This window comes from Nyctereutes procyonoides, unplaced genomic scaffold (genome assembly GCF_905146905.1).
Source record: "Nyctereutes procyonoides isolate TBG_1078 unplaced genomic scaffold, NYPRO_anot_genome, whole genome shotgun sequence".
NCBI classification, from domain to species: domain Eukaryota; kingdom Metazoa; phylum Chordata; class Mammalia; order Carnivora; family Canidae; genus Nyctereutes; species Nyctereutes procyonoides.
In genome coordinates, this window is record NW_026575032.1 from 1779688 (window position 1) to 1800230 (window position 20543).

Here is a 20543-nt window from a genome sequence, read left to right on the forward strand (position 1 = left end):
TTATAAAAACAGTACTAGAAAGGCACTTTTCACTTTTAAAACAAAGTAATTTTCTTTCTTGGCTTTTGTAACAGACCTGAACCTCACAGAACAGCCTGAAAGTATTTTTATCAGATGAACAATGTAACTTGTATACATAACAATGAAATATTCCTATGTCTACTTATACATTTGTAGTATTTATTGAATTTTCTTCCATTTTCAGGTGTCTAGAGGACAGAGTGTTGAGTTAGTCTTCTTCTTCACTTCTTAGTACATTATCAGTATCTGTCCATATCCTTACTCATATTCTCTTAAGTTCCCATTCTAGTTAAAAACAAATACAAGGATAAATGTTCTTTTTTTAAAAAAAGATTTCATTTATTTATTCATGAGAGACACCGAAAGAGAAGGCAGAGACATAGGCAGAGGGAAAAGCAGGCTCTTCGCAGGAGGCTCGATGCGGGACTCGATCCTGGCCCTGGGGATCACGCCCTGAGATGAAGGCAGATGCTCAATCAGGATAAATGTTTCTAACTATATGTTTACTGCTGTAAAATATATGGTACTATATGCAGTGGTAAGCATTGCACTATAAATCTCATTCTTTCCTTAACTCTTTTTCCTATTTTTATACTTATCAAGTTGCTATAGATATATATAGCTTCTATTTGGTATATATTAGTACAAGGTATGCATCATATTGTATATACCCATTCCTCTAGCCTCCAGCTTCCCATGATTACTGACAATGCCACTGTATCTTCCAAAGTAGCCCATTAAAGACTTTTATTTTTCTTTTTAGATTTTTTAAAAATTTATATGTGAGACACACACAGAGACAGGCAGAGACATAGGCAGAGGGAGAAGCAGGCTCTGCATGGGGCATCAGACTCCATGTGGGACTCATCTCAGGATCCCAAGATCATGACCTGAGAGCCAAAGGTAGCCAGCTGCTCAACCACTGAGCCACTCAGGTGCCCCCCGCCCCCATCAAGGACTTTTAAAAAGATTTCCCTGGGATATATCAGGATGGGATCACTGGAACTTAATGATCTAAATCTAATTATTTTGAACATGCCCATATGGTTTCCAGAATGGAACTCCCACCAACAGTGTACCATTATTCATAAAACCTTGGATTCATTCATTTTTATAACTTAAATAACATGATAGATTAACATGACATAGTTAAAATTTCCATGTCTCTGGTTACTACTGACTTTGGGAATGCATTGGACTTCCTCTTCTGTGAATGCATATTCATGTCCTATGCCCATTTTTCAATTATATTCTCATTGCAATTATAACTTCACTTTGTTTTTACATCCCTTTGTTTTGTTTTCGATATTAGTGATTCATTGGTTTCAAATACTGCAAATACTTTAGTCACCTGTCTACTAATGTTACCTGTGGTATCTTACCCTGAACAGCAAATTGTTAATTTTTTATTTAATTTTGATGTTGTCAACATCTATTTTTAATCTTATTGTTTGCCTTTAGGTTCTTATTTAGGAAGCTTGTCCACAGCCATATATCACAGATATATTCTCCTATATTTTCTTCCATTAGTGTTATTGTTTACTTATAGTTTATCTATTTGTATGGATATGGTAGGGATACAGTTGTGTATTTCTTTATCTACTAAACCAATTATTCTAATACCCCTGATAATAAGTGCTTTCATTTCTCCATGTTTTGGAGTGTGAATTTCATATATCAATTTACACAGACACACACACACACACACACACACACACACGGATGCACTACCTGTTCTGTATCACTGGCTCATTTGTTTCTGCTCCAGTATCATTGGTTTTACTAGTAAAGTTTTGATTTAGTCTTAAAATCTATTAAGACATGCCCCTGTGCTTTCCTCTTGTTTATTTAAATTGATTCAGTTATTTATGGGATTCTATTCATCAATATGATATTTATGAGTTTGTTGAGTTATTCATATTTGAATTGAATTTATTGGGAGGGATTGCATTGAATTTATGTGTTCAAAATAATTCATACTACGCTAAACTGAAACACTATGAGCATATCTATCTCTCCACTTACTCAGACCTTTTATATACGTGAATTTTTTATTCATATAGGTTTATACATTCTTTAGTTAATTCCTACTTCTGGATGGTTTTGTTAAAGTTGTCCTATTTTCTGTTATAGTGCTAGCTGGAATTGGTTACTGAAGGTATATAACAGTATTAACACATTGTTAAAAATAGACATCACTGCTTTTGAAAGGAACCTAATTTTTATAGTAAGTCCATGTTTGTAAAACACTTTAAAACCATTGTGTATAGGGGCACCTAGGTGGTTCAGTGGGTTGAGCACCTGACTCTTGATTTCAGCACAGGTCAGGATCTCAGGGTCCTGGGATAGAGCCCCACATAGGGCTCCAAGCTGAGCGTGGAGCCTGCTTCTCTCATTCTCCTTCTCCCTCTCCCCCACCCCCACTTGTGTGCTCTCTCTCTCTCTCTCTCTCTCTCAAATAAATAAATATGTCCTTTAAGAAAAATGCTACTTTATGTGTCCATTCCATAGAAAATCCCATACCCAAATCTGTTTTTCTTTATACACCACTCGGCAGCATCACTCCAATTTTCTTTTCCCAAATATTAAAAACATGCTCTTTAAAAAAATTAAAATGATATGGAGTCTAGTATATCCTCCATATTTACATACTTTTAAAGGTTTTCTTTTAATCAAATTTTCTCAAGTCTAATTCCTTTCTTAACTCAAAAGAGAGGAATTTTCAAGGCATTTTTTTTAATCTGAAAGCATATAACCTATTTCAGTTATCAACCAACATTTGTGTCCATTGCCTGGGAGACAATTAGTTTATATAAATCGAGATGAATCATGCTATAATTGGTTGTATTTGTAAGAATTACTGTTATAGTTTGGAGAAAAAAGTACCAGTGGGCTGCTTATAATAGCTGTATGAACAGGGAATAATTCAGTTACATGTTATTGAAGTGGGAGTTTATGGAAGAGAAAATATGATTAAAATTTAATAGAAGTGTATATTAGAGAATTATATCCTTGGTATATAGTAATAGGTAAATAAATTACAATATTTGTCCTAATGAAAATGCTGACACTTTGATTTATGACCTTGATATTATTTAGTAGGTGCACCATAAAAATTGCTACGGAGAATTATAGTTATTGCTGAGAAGTTTTAGCAATTTTAAAACAATAATTTAATTGTAGGATGTCCAATGTTTAAACTTGATTGGAATAGAGAAAAAATTAATTCTAGAATAATAACATTGGCTATATGTGCATCAACTGAAATACATTTTTTCTATGCCTTTTAAGTGAAGGGATTGGGTACCTTTTGCTCTTGCTCACTTTTCTGATAAGTCAGAATTTTGATTCTGCTAAAAAGTACTGATAGAAAAGTCAAATTTAGGAGATTTATAATTTTAGTTTGAATACTGATTTACTCACCCAAAATGAGTCTATTTCTGTATTGTTTTTTTTTGTCTGTTTCTTTGTTTTGTTTTTTAGATTCCACATATGAGTGAAATCATATGGTATTTGTCTTTCTCTGTCTGATTTACTTCACTTAGCATAATACCCTCTAGGTCTGTTCATATTATTGCAATGGCAAGGTTTCATTCTTTTTTATGGCTGAGTAATATATATATAATAACCCATATTTCACATCTTGTTATTCATTCATCTACTGCTGAACACTTGTGCTTTTACACAGCTTAGCTATTGTAAACAATGCTGCTATAATTGTTTCATAGTTCTTGGATGTTTTGTTCTATTTGTTTTTATTCTTTTTTGCCTTTGCATTTCAGTTTGGGAAGTTTGTATTTACATATCTTTAAGCTCAATGATTCTTTCGTTGGTTGCCTGCATTTTACTGCCGAATCCATAAAAGGCATTCTTCATATCTGTTACAGTGTTTTAGATTTCTAGAGTTTCCCTTTGATTCTTTCTTAGAGTTCTCACTCCTCTCTTTATACTACCCTTATTTTCTTTATTTTTTTTAAAGAGTTTATTTATTTATGAGAGACACACACAGAGAGAGAGGCAGACACATAGGCAGAGGGAGAAGCAGGCTCCATGCAGGGAGCCCGATGCAGGACTTGATCCTGGGACTCCAGAGTCATACCCTGAGCCAAGGGCAAACGCCCAACCACTGAGCTACCCAGGCATCTCCCCTATTTTCTTTAATGTTGTCTACTGTTTCCATTAGAATCCTTGAGATATTAATTATAGTTATTTAAAACTTCATGTCTGATAATTTCAACATCTGTACCAACTCTGTAATAACATGCCTGTTCGCAGCTTGGAGAATGATTTCAAGTCTGCCCCATGTCTTGTTTTGACTGCTCCTGAGTAGGTGCAACCTAGTGTATATACACATCTTTCTTTCTTTTTTTTAAGATTTTATTTTTTTATTCATCACACACACACACACACACACACACACACACACACACACCAGAAGTAGAAACACAGGCAGAGGGAGAGGAAGGCTCCATGCAAGGAGCCTGATGTGGGACTCAATCCCAGGACTCCAGGATCACGCCCTGGGCCGAAGGCAGGCGCTAAACTGCTGAGCCACCCAGGGATCCCCTTTACACATCTTTCTGACCCCAGAGCTTTCCATGATCTTAAGAAGGCTTTCTTTCCACTAAACTTCTGGCCGTTATGCAATTTTGTATGAGAATAAGAAGGCTTTTCTTAATCGTTCTCCACCAAGATCTTAGTTATTTTCAATAATATCCTTACACATAGAGTTCTCCACTCTCTGTTTCAAATAATGGCAGGTCTTTTAGGCAGAGCTGTGGAGTCCTCTGTCCTCATAACCTGCCTTTCCTTCTGGATAGGAGCCCTTGTGCCACTGCACTAGATATTTGGCAAGAAACTGCTCCTCCTTCACCTGCTACCAGTGGCTACCTACTGGGGTCAGGGCAGGTCCTATTGTTCTCAGCTTGCTCCTCCCAGCCTGGATCCTCCTCCCTTCCAGCTAACTGAGGACGGGGTAAACTGGAGCTTTAGTATTTTCAGCCTGCCATACCTAGGGTAAGGTTTCTGTCTTAAGGAGAGGCTGTGTCTAGGAAGAGAGACCCTGTCTGCTACCCCTGCAGAAGTTGGAGCTATTATATTCCTTCAGTAATAGAACTCCTGTAGCATGGGCCTGGAGAAGATGAGATGCCACCTGCCTTCCCTGCTGGTGGTCGTCATAGCCCCAGCATGGGGCTGGGGGAGAGGAATCTCATTCTTGGTTGCAAATTCCAACCAAGAGGTAGAGCTTCCATAATGTGGAACTGAGGGAGTATGTATAGGAAGAGATCATGGTTCATATGTCCCATCCTCTCACTGTTCTCTTACCCAAGATTTGGCATATTTTCCTGAAAGAATGTTTGCTTAATTTCTTCTGTGTCTGTAGTACAATTTCCAGACTTGGAATGATTGACTTTTATAATATTCACCAATTAAATCATTGTCTGGGTAGAGGGTCTGCAAGACTCCTTACTTTATCATTCTGAAAATCCTGCCCAGGCATTGTTTGTTTTGTTTTGTTTTTAACTAGTGGAGACCTGGTGTGGCAAACTGGAATCAGAAGAACCACAAAAAAATCTTAATTCTCACTACCTGGCAGGAGCTAAAGAAAAATTCTTCCCCACTTCTCCTCCAGATGGATGGTCCCAAGACACATTTCTTTGTTTTTTTTTTTTTTTTCTTTTCAAGTTTTTATTTAAGTTGCAGTTAGGTAAAATACAGTGTTACATTAGTTTCAGGTGTAGAATTTAGTGATTCAACACTTACATACAACACCAGTGCTCATCACAACAAGTACCCTCCTTAATTCTCATCACCTATTTCACCCATTTCCCCACCCACCTCCCCTCTGGTATCTACCAGTTTGTTCTCTATAGTTAAGAGTCTGTTTCTTCATTTTCCTCTCTTTTCCTCCATGTTCATTTGTTTCTTAAGTTCCACATATAAGTGAAATCATATGGTTATTTGTCCTTCTCCGACACACTTATTTCACTTAGCATAATAGTCTCAGCTCTATCCACATCATTGAAAATGGCAAGATTTTGTTCTTTATGGCTGAGTAATATTCCACTATTTTATATATATATACACATATATGTATAGAAGATTCTATGTATAGAAGGTATATATATATATATATATATATACTTTATTCAATATTCATCAATGTACATTTGTTTTTTTTTTCATAATTTGGCTATTGTTGATAATGCTGCTATAAACATCAGGGTCAAGGGACATTTCTTACAGCAATTGATCATGGTAGCCAATTTTTGTATCATCTTCATTTCAATCCCTGCTTTCCTTCTCCTTTATTTCCTGACCCAGATCATGGTTCAGATGTCCCGTCCTCTCACTGTTCTCTTACTCAAGATTTAGCATATGTTTTTGAAAGAATGTTTGCTTAATTTCCTCTCTGTCTGTAGTTTAGGAAGTTCTGACTGCTATGCAATTTTGTATACAGTCATTCTAAGAGATTTGCTCTTAAGCTTCTGCCTTTGGTTCTGGTTTCTGGGGAACCCAGTGTAAGACATAGATCATGTTTCTCTCTCTTTTTTTATTTTACTCCATGCTTTATAAATAACTTAGAACTTGGGTCAATTGCATTACATTATTATAAGTTAAGTAATGAATAAAACTTATTCCTTGGCTTATAGTTTATTATGAAAACAAAAAAATATCTTATAAACTTAATGTCTTTACTTTTAGTACTACTTTACGGTTTATTTTTCAGTGGTATAATCCATCAAAATGCATATGAAAACCTTCATTTCAATTAAAAAAGTAAGACTTTTTATTTTTTATCTTTTTTTTAAAGATTTTATTTATTTATTTATTCATGAGACCTCTTTCAAACGAAGAGTGAGAGAGAGAGGCAGAGGGAGAAGCAGGCTCCATGCAGGGAGCCCAACGTGGGACTTGATCCAGGGTCTCCAGGATCAGGCCCTGGGCTGAAGGCAGAGGCTCAACCGCTGTGCCACCTGGGTGCCCCTATTTTTTTTTTAATAGAAAGTCAATCTGAATTGGCTAACTGTAGTAAGAATGAAACCTAACCTTGTAACTAGGCTCAAAGTGGACATATCTATAAACAAGTTTAACCTGCAGCTCTATGATTTTGATGAAACATATTTAAGTCACATGACATGACAAAACATTTTATCAAACATATTGTATGGAAAATATGCTGAAATTAGGTATACTTTAATTTTCCCAACTCTTTGTGACTCTAATGGGTGGCTTTAAGTAGAAAAATACATAGTATCACTTGAAAAGTTTTGGTAAATTTCTTTTGCAATAGATGACTAATAATTAGGTAATAAATCATTTAATAACTCAAGAGATTCCTGATTGGTTTCTAATTCTTAGTATTATAGGAACCTAATCAAAGAAATAATTTTTGATAATAGATCCTAATGTGATTTTTGGGATGTAACTCTGAAGGACTTCAAAGAATTAAGTGATAATGATGTAATAAAACTCCTTTCATCCCTATCTCCTTGTTTATATGATCAAGGATTCTCAGTGCCTAGGCATGAACAAATAGGAATAGTCAGGCTTTCTCTAAGCAATAAATAGGACTAATCCATAGATACATTAATTGGCAAAAAAAAAAAAAGACCACACTTTTTCACAATAAGAGATACATTTCCAGTACATTTTACTTATTACACAATAATCTTTATCACATTTTATAAAATAATTATTTTGGTTAATTGGCTTTCACTAATAATTGCAGTTTTATTTTTAATTTTTATTTTTTTAAAGATTTTATTTATTTATTCATGAGACACACATAGAGAGAGGCAGAGACACAGACAGAGGGAAAAACAGGCTCCTCGCAGGGAGCCTGATGAGGGACTCAATTCCTGGACTCCAGGATCATGCCCTGAGCCGAAGGCAGACGCTCAACCACTGAGCAACCCAGGCGTCCCAATACTGGCAGTTTTAATTCAATGGGAGGAATTCAAGAGGGAAGAAAATGAACTATTAGAACTGTATGGTTATATAACATTTTAGAGATTAAATTTATATTTATTCACATGATTTGTTCCAGATAAGAAAGAGGCGCTCCATAAAATACTTTTTTTTAATAAAGATTTTATTTATTTATTCATGAGAGACACAGAGAGAGGCAGAAACATAGGCAGAGGGAGAAGCAGGCTCCATGCAGGAGCCCAGTGCGGGACTCGATCCCGAGATTCCGGGATCAGGTCCCGAACCGAAGGCAGACGCTCAACCACTGAGCCACCCAGGCGTCCCCATAAAAGACTTTATTTAAAAAAAATTTTTTTTCTATAAAAGACTTTAAACATTAAATACATGTTGTATTAGGTAACGTCCTGCAAGGGAAATATGATGAAATTGCAAATTCAGAAATAAAAATTTTAATATCATTTTAAACTATTAAAGAAAAATTCGTCCATTATTATTTTTAAGTGAATGATAGTGGATATAAATGACTATAGTAGTTAGGTCCCATTAAATAAATTTAAAAGAGTGTTATTAAAGCTTTATTTAATAAAATCAATACTTGTAATAATATAGAAAATTGCATCCTTTGCAATGATATAAGCTTATTATGAAAAATTTAAGATATTAATGTGTGTAGGGGTATATTGCTTACAAAATCTTTTAGGAACACATGAGCAAGAGCACTTGAAGGCCATTGACCTGGACCTAGCTCATTAACTGGAGTTAAGCCCCAAAGAGAATAAGTAGAAGAAACCCAAAACCTGCAAGGTGACTTAGAACTTTGAAACAGCATTCTTACTTAATACTTGCTGGAAGAGAGAGAATGCCTGAACCAACAATATAATGAGTCTTATAGAGATTGAAGTACAGTACAAAGCAAATTGCATTTTGTCTCTTTTTAAAATCCTTCAATGGCTTCCTATTGAATTTAGCATAAATTCCAAGCTCCTTATCACATACTACAACCTAGACCCATCTGTTGCATGAAATAACAGCAACAATACCATGTGGCATTTTGTTGAAAGTGTAGAATCTCAGTTCACACTTTATACCTTGAATCAGAATCTGTGTTATAAAAAGATCCCCAGGTACTTTGTATGAAGGTTAAAGTATGTGGAGCACTGGTATACATGATCATAAATGAACGATTTAGACAATGTATGATAGACAAGATACTTGTTTTAGCTCAGAAAAAAATACCATCTGGTGGATTTGAGGCTTAAAAATGAAAGAAAATCCAGCTAGTACAAAACACCCCAGTGCTTCTCCTGTTCCATCAACCTTATTCTCCTGTCCCATTCTCTCCCTTGTTTGCTTTACCTCACCTCAAAAGTATCTTCACCTCAAAAGTATCTTCATTCTTTTTGCATGCCAGCTTTTCTTGCCTTGGGGCCTCTTTGTAGGCTACAGGAATTCTGCTTGAAATGCTGCTGCTTTCCTTCTCAGCAAACTATTTTTATCTTTCTAATGCCTGCTCAAAATCACCTCCTTAGAGCTATCTTTCATGATCACCCTCCCTAAAGTTTCTACTACTCCACTCTCCCTTCTTACTTTCCTTTGTAGATGTTAGCACAATGTGTAAGTTATCTATTAGTTTTAAACTTTTATATTGAAATAATCTGACCAGAAAGAAATTGCAAAAACAGTACAGAGAGTTCTGTGTACCTCTTATCCCAAATTCCCTATTAACAACATCTTACATAACCATGTTGCACTATTTAAATCAGAAAAATTGATATTGATGCAGTAACCTGTAGGTTTTTGTTTGTCTAGCTCTTCTCTCTGCTGACCTCATTTAAAGTTAAATCAAGGGCGCATGGGTGGCTCAGTTGGTTAAGCATCTGCCTTCTGCTCAGGCCATGATCCCAGAGTTCTGGGATCAAGCCCCCCACTGGGCTACCTGCTTAGTGAAGAGCTAGCTTCTCCCTCTTCCTCTGCCCACCTCCTCTTGCTTGTGCTCTCTTCGACTCTTGCTCTATTTCAAATAAATAAATAAATAAACAAACAAACAAATAAATAGAATCTTTAAAAAAAATCAATAAATAAAGTTAAACCCAGTTATTTTCTATCACATTTCCTTATTTGGTTTCTTTCTTTGTACTCACATATTGTATACACTATTGTGTTCGTTTGTATACAAACAAATTTATTTATCTCCTTGGCTGTGGTCTATCTCCACTTCTAGGATGTAATTGCCCTGAAGGCAAATTATTTGTGCAGCATTGTATAATCAGCACTTACAATAGTGCTATAATTGTGAAACAAAATTACAATAATTGCTTAATAAATATTAATTCAATAAAGGAATGGTTGTATCTAGAGATCCAAATCAAAATATCACAGTTAATTTGTATATTGGTAACTAAGGAGCATGTTGCAACAATTAATTGTGTGCAACTGGTAGTTAAACAAGTTCTGGAGATCAAATGTACAGCATAGTAATTATAGTCAATGATACTGTATTATATACTTCCAAATAACTTTGAGACTAGATCTTAAATGTTCTCGCTACAAAAAAGAAATGATAATTATGTGACATGATAGAGATGTTAACTATAGCCACAGTGGTAATCATGTTAATATATATATATATATATATATCAATAAGTTGTACACTTTAAATATACAGAATGTTATGTGTCATTTGAAGGTGCCCCAAAAAAGTAATCATATAATTCAATATTTCTGATGACCACATTTTATTATTGTTATATGGTAAGTGGTGGGAAGGAAATGTATCACCTCAGTTTCCTTGTCTAAAAGAAGATACCCAGGAAATACAGTAATTCATACTTTGAGAACTCTTTTCTCCAGTCCATAGCATTATTTTTAGTTGGGCTATTTGATTTAAATATGTGCAAAAGTTCTTTAGAATAAAGATAGTATATGCCATACTTCTCTAAAGTAATTTTTTTCAGGCAGATAATGTTCAGTTCTGCTTTTTAAAAATCAGATACAGGCAGCTACTTTTTGAAACTGTATCAGAAAGTTGCTTTGTTCAGACAAGACGGAAATGACTCTGATAGGGAAGAAAAAACATTTCAAGGAGATAAAAGTGATAGTTCTTCAAGTTTGCATTAGAAAGAGTTTCTTTTTGGCTTTGAGGGTCCCCCCCCCCAAGATTTATTTATTTACTTGAGAGAGAGAGCATAAGCAGGAGGGGCAGAGGGAGAAGGAGAAAGAATCTCAAGTAGACTTCGTACTGAGCACAATGCTGGGAGCAGGGCTGATCGTATAACCCAGATCGCATAACTTAGATCATGACCTGAGCCAAAACCAAGAGCGGGATGCTTAACCAGCTGCACCACCAAGATGCCCCTCCGGCTTTGAATTTTATGGATACCAATAGATTCTAATGTCTCTGCAAAGATGTGTATTTTTGATTTCATCTTTATTCTCATAGATTTTGATGCAATGTCAGCACTTTGGATTTCTTAATAAATTTGACTGTATCACTACAACATTTTTTACTTAAGGCTTCATATGAAAACTCCTTGACTCAGCCAATTTTCAATAGCTAAATAGCAAGGCATATTTAGGTGTTAGTTTTGCATTGCTTTTTATATTACACCTTTTTAGATTTGGAGAGATTTAATTTGGACCAAACAAATTAATATGCATTAAAAGGAAACATTGGCTCTTAGTCGCATGTTTGTTTGAAAGACATCTGCTTTCATCTCTATTGTATCCTGATTGTAGATTTCCATATATTTTTTTTTTCTGAGGAACAAACGAATTAATATGTATAAGCTGCTTAAGAAAGATATACTGGGACATGCTAAGTGCTCAATATGAATTAACTATAACAACTATGATGATGATACCACTCAGCAAATTTGAATATGTAGTGTTAGTAAAAAATGTATGGTCCTTCAAACATGATAGCTTTTGGATCATTGCATCTTATTTCAAATTGAGAAATATCAACAACCAGGAACACTAGATAATGGTACCTTTATTTTTAAACTATTTTTCAGTAAGATAGAAATTCTGATATAATGGGTGTGTATTTCACATTCAAATGAGGGGAATGATATTTACTGATTTTTAAACATTCTTTGACATATTGGTTTTTACATAGATTTTTGTTATCTTTAATTATTCCTTCCTTCATTTATTTAACAACCATTTATCAAATGTTTTTACCTTATGCCAGATGCAATGCTGGCCTGAATATAAAACTATGGAAGACATTTCCTAAGGAAATTCACAATCTAGTAGTAGGGTAAAAAGATATTTAGAAACAGAAAAAATGGAAAACATTGTGAACATTGTGAAAAGTCTTTTTGTGGGGATTGGAAGTGGCTTATACAACAAACATTTATTTCTCACAGTTCTGGAGACTGACAAGTCCAAGATCTAGACTGGCAGATAAAGTGTCTGTTGAGGATCTGCTTCCTCATTCATAGTTGGCGATCTTCTCACTGTGTTTTGTGATACATCTTTACTGATCAAGTAATGGTAGCTTGAATTTGGTAGTAGCTCTGATTCTGGGCTGGAGTATATGGCCAAGGCTGGTCAACACTACCCCAGTCCCCATTGCCTTTAGAAGTAAGCATGGGACCCAAGAACAGTGAATGAGACACAAGGAGATTCTGGCCGAGATTTCTGCAGAAAAGATTCTTGCTCTTTCTTGCTGGATCAAACGATGGAGAGGGAATAGGGCTAGGAGCTCTGCTATTGTCTTGCTACAATGGGAACATGAGATTGAAGCTAACATAGTTAATGGCCTTTGAGACATATAGCCAGGCTGGCCTGGAGATATATATGGTTTGGAACTTCATGACTAACCTGAAGTCGATCTACTTCTGGTGTCTAAAGCTTATGAGGCCCAGTACATAACCTTTACTTAGGCCAATGTATGTCAGTTTTCTATCACATAAAAATCAATAGAATTTGAACTTAGTATGTGTTAGAGGAAGAAAAATATAACCAGGAATTATTAGAGTGCAGCGATAGAATTTAGCTTTTGGTTTATTCTCTAACTTTACCACTGACTATAAGCTCCTCAAGGGCAGAGGCCATGTCTACCTTGCTTATGTATGCATATCTAGGGCTTAGTCCAGTGTCTGGCATATAGATATTAAATATTTGACTTAAGAAGAAAAATAGAGACATGAAAAATCAAAATAAAGAAGACTTTGAAATAATTTTTTCACATTGTGACCTGATGAACAAAGATATAGTGATAGATGATTAGTGAATTGCAGAAAGACTGTAGCTACAAAGGCAATAAAGAGAGTTTATTAGAGAGAAAAGATCTTGTCACTTAGGCTAGCAGCACACATGCCAAGAGAGGGATTGACCAATAGTAGGGGATGAAGGAAAGAATCTCCACCTTTCAGTCTTTTCTGGAACGCACACCAGATCAAACGATAATTTACAAAAAATTTTAAATTTTATAATTAAAAATTAGAAGAATAAATGAAAAGAATAAAATATAAAATAAAAGCAGTTTTTTTTTTTCTTAAAGACTTTATTTATTTACTTATTTGAAAGAGAGAGACAGCATGAGCTGGGGGAGGGGGAAGCAGGGTGGGGCAGAGGCAGAGGGAGAAGCTGATGCCTTGCTCAGCAGGGAGTCTAATGTGGGGCTGGATCCCAGGACCCGGAGATCAGGACCTGAACTGAAGGCGGACACTTGACCGACTGAACCACTCAGATGCCCCAACAAGAGTTTTAAAGTAAGGTATGTGGAATGTATATTTCAAAGAACTGTAGAAGAATGAAAAAGAGACTAGTTCTAGGAAAAGATCATGTTTGTCAAATGTTATGGACTGAATTATGTCCCCTCAAAATTCATGTATTGAAGCCCTAACCTCCCCCACAACCCCGCAGTACCTCAGAATGTGACTATATTTGGAGATATGCACTTTACAGAGGTGATTAAGTTAAAATGAGGTTATGGGGCTGGGCCCTGGTATAATGTGACTGGTGTCCTTGACACTCTGAGAGCCAACAGGGTTATGCTTGCACAGAGAAAGGACCATGTGAGGACACAGTAAGAAGGCATCTATCTACAAGCCAAGGGGAGAGAGAGGTCTCCGAAGATCTCAACTTGCTGACACCTTGATCTTGGACTTCCAGTCTCCAGAATTGTTGGAAGGTGAATTTCTGTTGGTTAAGCGACCCACTCTGTGATATTTTGTTATGGCAGCCTTAGCAAACTAATATAAAAAGTGTAAATTCATCTTGGGTTTGAAGGAAGAAAGCAAAAATTCATAGGAGAGCCAAAGAAAAAAGAGAGTCATATTTCATTGAAATATTTTATTTTACTCTAGGTACCATATGCACTCATTACAAAATTCAGATATTATAAAACAATATATCCAGTAAAAAAGAAATCTTTCTACAAACTTATCCTGGGCCAGGATATCTAGTTAATTTCCCTTTCCAATGATAGTCTATATCAGTTTTTCTTCATCATTTTTTCATATATAACCTATGCCTAAAAGTGATATTATATATACACGCATATAAATGTTGTTTTTATACTATGTGCTATTGACTAGAAATTTTAATTTCTGTTCAACTAAGTCTTTTGAGCAGTGTGTTTATAAAGCCAAATTTGTAGGTTTGGGCCTGTTATTATTTTTCACAGGTACATGTGTATTTTTTGCTCTTCACCTTTTTTATAATACACATTGTAGATTATCTTCTATCAGTGTTTTTATAGCTACCACATTTTTTTGTAGCTCTATGGGTGTCCCATAATTTTTAAACTAGTCTTTTGAATTGAACCTTATTGGATTGTTAACATTCTTTTATTTTTATGAACAACGTAGCAATGGATAGCTTGTACATTTTAGTCACATGTAAAGATATCTGTATGATTCATTTCTAGAAGTGGAATTGCTGGGTCAAAACAAAGGAGCATTGGCAGCTTTAAAATGATATTACTGTATTACTCTCCTTTAAAGCTAAATCAATTCATATGCCCACCAGCAAAGTGGGGGGCTGTCTCCCCAAGTCTTTTCTAATACTGAGTTATCAAATTTTTTGAGCTTTGTCCTTTGAAAAGAAAAGCAATGGTTAGCTCAACTGCAGCTTTAACTGGCCTTTCTCTTTTTTATGAGAATTAAGAACATCTTTTGTCCTACTTTAGGCCCATTTGTATTTCTTTTTTGTGAGCTGTCTGTTCATATCTTTTACTCATGGTTGGTGGTTTGTTTACTGTTGGTTTGTAGGACATTATGTTATTTTCAAAGTTCAAAATCATTATTGGAAAACTAGGTTTTTCTAGTATATCAAAAGATGTACAAAATGCATATTCAGTTCTCACTTTTTATCAGCTTTAAAGTGGATAATTGTGATTTTCCTATACACATGCCATGATATTTATGGCATGACAGAAGTTTGAATTATGGCCTGCATTGGCTAGTGGAAAGTGAAAAGAAAAATAATTTCATTTGGCAGGTATATTGTGAAATAATATAGAAATCTATTGATTTTTTTGTTGTGTATATGGGCTTACTAATATTACTGATGATGATGATGATGATTTGGTATGAGAATGGACTTTAAACTTGGTATCCTGGTGTTATAAAAAGTATATAGTAACTTGAGGAACACTCAGGTTTATACATAAAGATATTGCGATTTGGGGATCCCTGGGTGGCGCAGCGGTTTAGCGCCTGCCTTTGGCTCAGGGCGCGATCCTGGAGACCCGGGATCGAATCCCACGTCGGGCTCTCGGTGCATGGAGCCTGCTTCTCCCTCTGCCTATGTCTCTGCCTCTCTCTCTCTCTCTCTGTGTGCCTATCATAAATAAATAAAAAAAATTAAAAAAAAGATATTGCGATTTTAAGAATTTATTAGATGATAGAGAAATAAAAACCTGAGTTAAGCATTCAAAAAACTTTAACATATTGAATTTGGTGGCAGTAACTTCCCTTATGCATTAAAATACAGATAGTATGCTGTTTTAACATTGTTTTCAAGTTATCTGTAAAGTAGTTGTGGTTTTACTTTTTTATGTGTTGTAGTTCTGCAATTTGAGAATTTTTTTTTTTTTTAAACTTGGATCTAGTATGGAGTAGTGAAAGATAATAGGTGTTGGAGTTAGACTCACTTGACTTCAAGTTCTGGTTCCATTTTCTAACTTGTGTGACCTTGAGCAAGTTATTCAACTTTTCTAAACTTCCTCAACCACAACTGGTATTTACATTATGGGCCTGCTCAAGTTAAATGAACTAATCCACATTAGGCATTAGCTGGTGCCTTTTAATTCTTAAAATTTTTTTTAGTATACGTTTAGTTTTTTAAAGGATATTTCATTTTATTTTACTGTAAGACATTTTCATGGTGAAAATATCCATGTAAATAGAAAACAGCTAAATTTGGTTAAATTTGGGCAGCCCGGGTGGCTCAGCGGTTTAGGGCCGCCTTCAGCCCTGGGTGTGATCCTGGAGACCCCGGGTTGAGGTAATTTCTAGATTTCTGGAGTATTTGTACTGGGACAGTTTCCAAGTTGGCAGCTTGGCTGTGGCAAACTTGAATTCATGTGGGGTCCTGGTGCCCTACTAAGGAACAAAGACGGAGAAAGACTGCGATTCTTCCAGATTTTGAAAAAGACCATTGAAATTGATTTCTTGCAGAAGTGAGGAAATAAACTCTAAAGAGGTAATTCAAATGAGGGTGATAGGAGTGTCCTGGTAGAAGGGGGAAGTAATTAAGATAGGTGTATGTTTTGTTTTTTTTCTTTTTGCTTTTTTATCCAGTCTTTTCGTAACACTTCGGCCAGGGCCTCTATTTCTTCATACGCAGTAAGGGCTAATATGGTATGTCATATGTTTAACCTTTTCTGGCTTTATTTTACCTTTGATATCACATCAATTGCTTTTAGGGTAAGAGTAAAATTCCCACTTGAAAAAGTCGGGAGATATGGTAGGTTCAACTCAGGAAGTCAGACGTAGAGTCCTATTTTATTTTAAAGATTTTATTTATTCATGAGAGAGAGAGAGAAAGAGAGAGAGAGAGAGGCAGAGACTCAGGCAGAGGGAGAAGCAGGCCCTAGGCACGGAGCCCGGAGCCCGACGCGGTCTCTAGGTCTCTAGGGTCACGCCCTGGGCCGAAGGCGGCGCTAACCCGCTGAGCCACCCGGGCTGCCCCCAACTAGAGTTTTAGCCATTTAGAACTCGAGGCAGTCTACACTACACAGTAATGCTTAAGAGCATGACCTTTGGAGGCACCCTGCTTGGGGTTTCAACCCCACCCTTCCGAGTTATTTAACCTCTGTGTACCTTAGATTTTAATGGGAAATGGGGACAGAGGGGACGTAGCACTCACCTCGCAGGGTTTGGGGAGGAGTCAGCGAATCAATAAACACACAGTGCTTAGAACCACCCCTTGCCGCCGCTGGCACCTCTCCGGGTGCATTTCTAGGGGCCCTACGGGCATATTCCACATCTGTCTCAAGCAATCACAAAGCTTCCACCGACCTAGGCTGCTTTCCACTTTCCTCTACGATTCGTGCACCACGTGCACCAGAGGTGCGCAATATACCCGAGAGAATTCTCGAACTCCAGAGAGTCGTTTGCCTCGGTTAAGTAACATGGAGGGTCTCGGTCTTTAAAAATGGCGAGCATCAAACCGCTTTTCATTAGCACGGTCCTACAATCAGTCGATTCAACGTAGTTTCATTCCGTACAATCAAACTCCCGGGATTGATAAGGTCAGAAGAGCACTGCTCTCTATTCCGAGAGGGTTCATTTCGCTTCCTAGCACCGGTCAGCTTCTCCTCTCGGTCCGCGCTCTGCGGGCGGGCGCGTTCCCGCGGCTCGCGGGTCGGGAAGGCCGGGCGTGGACACTCGCTCCGCGCGACCCCGCCCCTGACCTCCGCCCCACCGCCCAGACTCCACCCTCAGCCCCGGGACGGGCGGGGAGGGGCCGGGGGCGGGCGCCGCAGACTCCTGGGCGGGGCCAGGCTGGCGTACCGGCGTCATGACGCAAGACGCTACCAGTTGACGCAGCCGCAGGGACGCCTGGCCCCAGCTGGGACCCCTCCCATCCCTCTCCGCCCCTCGGTGTCAGTGGCCCGGGCCCTGGGCCGCACCTGTGGCTGCCGGCCGGGGTGGAGGGCTTGGAGGGTGTGGCGCGGGCAGAGTTTCGCGGCCCGGGTCCGGCTCGGCGCTGCTGCCGCTGCCCGAGGCCTGTGGGGTCCCTCGGAGAGAGGCCGGAGCGGTTCCGGGCTGCCCCGGCGCTCGCCCAGGTGAGGGGACGGGGTCGGACTGGGCAGGGCTGGGGTGAGCGGATTCCCATCACCTCTGGAATTCAGCCGGGTCGGAGTCTCGGGGGTTTGGCGTCAGCGCTGCTGTGTGTTGCGGTGTCGACTCATTTCTCAGTTTCTTGTACGGCCCCGGGACCTGTCGACCCGGTGTCGGAGGTCAGTGGGCAGGCCTGGAAGGGCCGTGGCGGTCAGATTGTTGGGGGCGCGGACGCAGGAGCGGCCTCTGTGGACGGCGATTCAGGCGGGTGGGCGGCGCCCGCGGCTGGTGCGTGGACTCGGCGGGCGGGAAGGACCGTGCACCTGCAGGCTCTGGCTTAGCCTTGCCCGCAGCTCTGAGCTGCCGCGCCCCCGATAACGTAGGGTCTATTGACCGAGGGCGGTGAAGCCTTTGAACCCCCTTTCCAATCCAGGCGGGGAGTGTTTTGTATTCCGAATTGGTGCTGGCCGAGTCTGCGCTATGGAAGAGCACATTTCATCGGAAACATTATCTTTTGGTCAGAGGAAGGTGAAGGGAAGTTGGTTTTCCGTCTGCAGAGTTTTGGCTCCCACCCACTCTCCCACACCTAACTCCCCATCCCATTGGCCTTAGTTTTGACATTGGAAAGTTAGGGACGCTTGTTTTTCTTTCTTTTTTTTTTTAAGATTTTATTTATTTATTCATGATAGACATAGGGGGAGAAAGAGGCAGAGACACAGGCAGAGGGAGAAGCAGGCTCCATGCAGGGAGCCTGATGGGGGACTTGATCCCGGGACTCCAGGATCACGCCCTGGGCCGAAGGCAGGCGCTAAACCGCTGAGCTACCCAGGGATCCCGGGACGCTTGTTAAATGGAAAGAGTTCTGGTAAATTTCCGCCCTAAGGAAATAGCCTTTTAATTGTCCAAGCGTGTAAGTTTCAACTGGTTTCATGTTGCTGCTTTCACTCTTTGCATGGCATTGAAGCGGATTTATTCTAAGTTAACCATAAACATTAAATATAAAATTAGGTGAATTAACCAGAATATTTATCTTAAACAGAATTGTTGAGTGGTACATATTTCATAGGCATGTTATCTCATTTAATCATCATAACAATCCTATCATATAAGGTCTTTTATTATCATTTCATAAAGATACAGCCCTAAAAATCAACTTGTTGAAAGTCAGGAGATGTGATTTAAACCAGATAATCGGACTCCAGTTTACAGTCCCTTAATCAGTATGCCTTATCATCTCCCAAGTATCTTAAGAGTTTGCGAGGTGATTCCATTTGATGAAAAGTGTGCTATGTGCTTGGAATAGGAAGGAAACTGAGACATGATTTTTTTTTTAAAGATTTATTTATTTATGATAGAGAGAGAGAGAGAGGGAGGCAGAGACACAGGAGGAGGGAGAAGCAGGCTCATGCAGGGAGCCCGACGCGGAACTCGATCCCGGGACTCGATTCCGGGACTTCAGGATTGCGCCCTGGGCCAAAGGCAGGCGCTAAACCGCTGAGCCACCCAGGGATCCCCCCTGAGACATGATTCTTGCCAGCAAAGACCCAACAGTCTGAGAGAACAACTTTTCTGAGGTCACAGTTTGAGTATTTTTTTAAAAGATTTTATTTATTTATTTATGAGAGATACAGAGAGACAGAGAGAAGCAGAGATACAGGCAGAGGGAGAAGCAGGCTCCTTGCAGGGAGCCCGATGTGGGACTGGATCCCGGGACTCCAGGATCATGCCCTGGGCTGAAGACAGGTGCTAAATCACTGAGCTACCCAGGGATCCCCGATCCCCGAGTGTGTGTGTGTGTGTGTATATGTGTGTGTGTGTGTGTGTGTGTGTGTGTGTGTATATATATATATATATATATATATTACAGATTTATTTATTTGTTTGTTGATTGATTGAGAGCACACAAGGGAGCCCGCCCAGGGTGTGGGGCAGAGGAAGAGAGAAAATCTCAAGCAGATTCTGAGTGCAGAGTCTGACAGGGGTCCTGATCTCATGATAATGAGATCATGACCTGATCCCAAACAGAGATGCTTTTTTTTTTTTTTTTAATTTTATTTATTAGAGAGTGGGGAGAGAGAGAAGCAGAGGGAGAAGCAGGCTCCTCCACTCGATCCCGGGACTCCAGAATCACACCCTGGGCTGAAGGCTGCGCTAAACAGCTGAGCCACCGGGCTGCCCGGAGTCTGATGCTTAATGGACTGAGCCACCCAGGTGCCCCTTGAGTATGTTTTAAAGGTAGGATTTGACCTCTACAACTCTCTGACTATCCAGTCATGCTCTTTCCATGGATATAGTGGTTTTTGAAACATTTAGAATGCTGTAGTTTGGAAACTGTGGTCTTATTCTAGA

At 38.6% G+C, this 20543-nt stretch overlaps 1 protein-coding gene across 7 annotated transcripts in view; it reads left to right on the forward strand.

The window, feature by feature from the left end:
- The first annotated feature begins 17963 nt into the window (after positions 1–17963).
- The window catches only part of BLTP1 (bridge-like lipid transfer protein family member 1), a 203403-nt gene continuing 200823 nt past the window's right edge, over positions 17964–20543 (forward strand). For 6 of the 7 annotated variants that reach the window (XM_055316940.1, XM_055316944.1, XM_055316946.1 and 3 more), the window contains exons 1-2: positions 17964–18199; positions 20257–20429. The gene's annotated coding sequence lies outside the window, so the exon portion shown is untranslated. The remainder of the gene's footprint in view (positions 18200–20256; positions 20430–20543) is intronic. The other variant, XM_055316941.1, reaches the window with a different exon arrangement.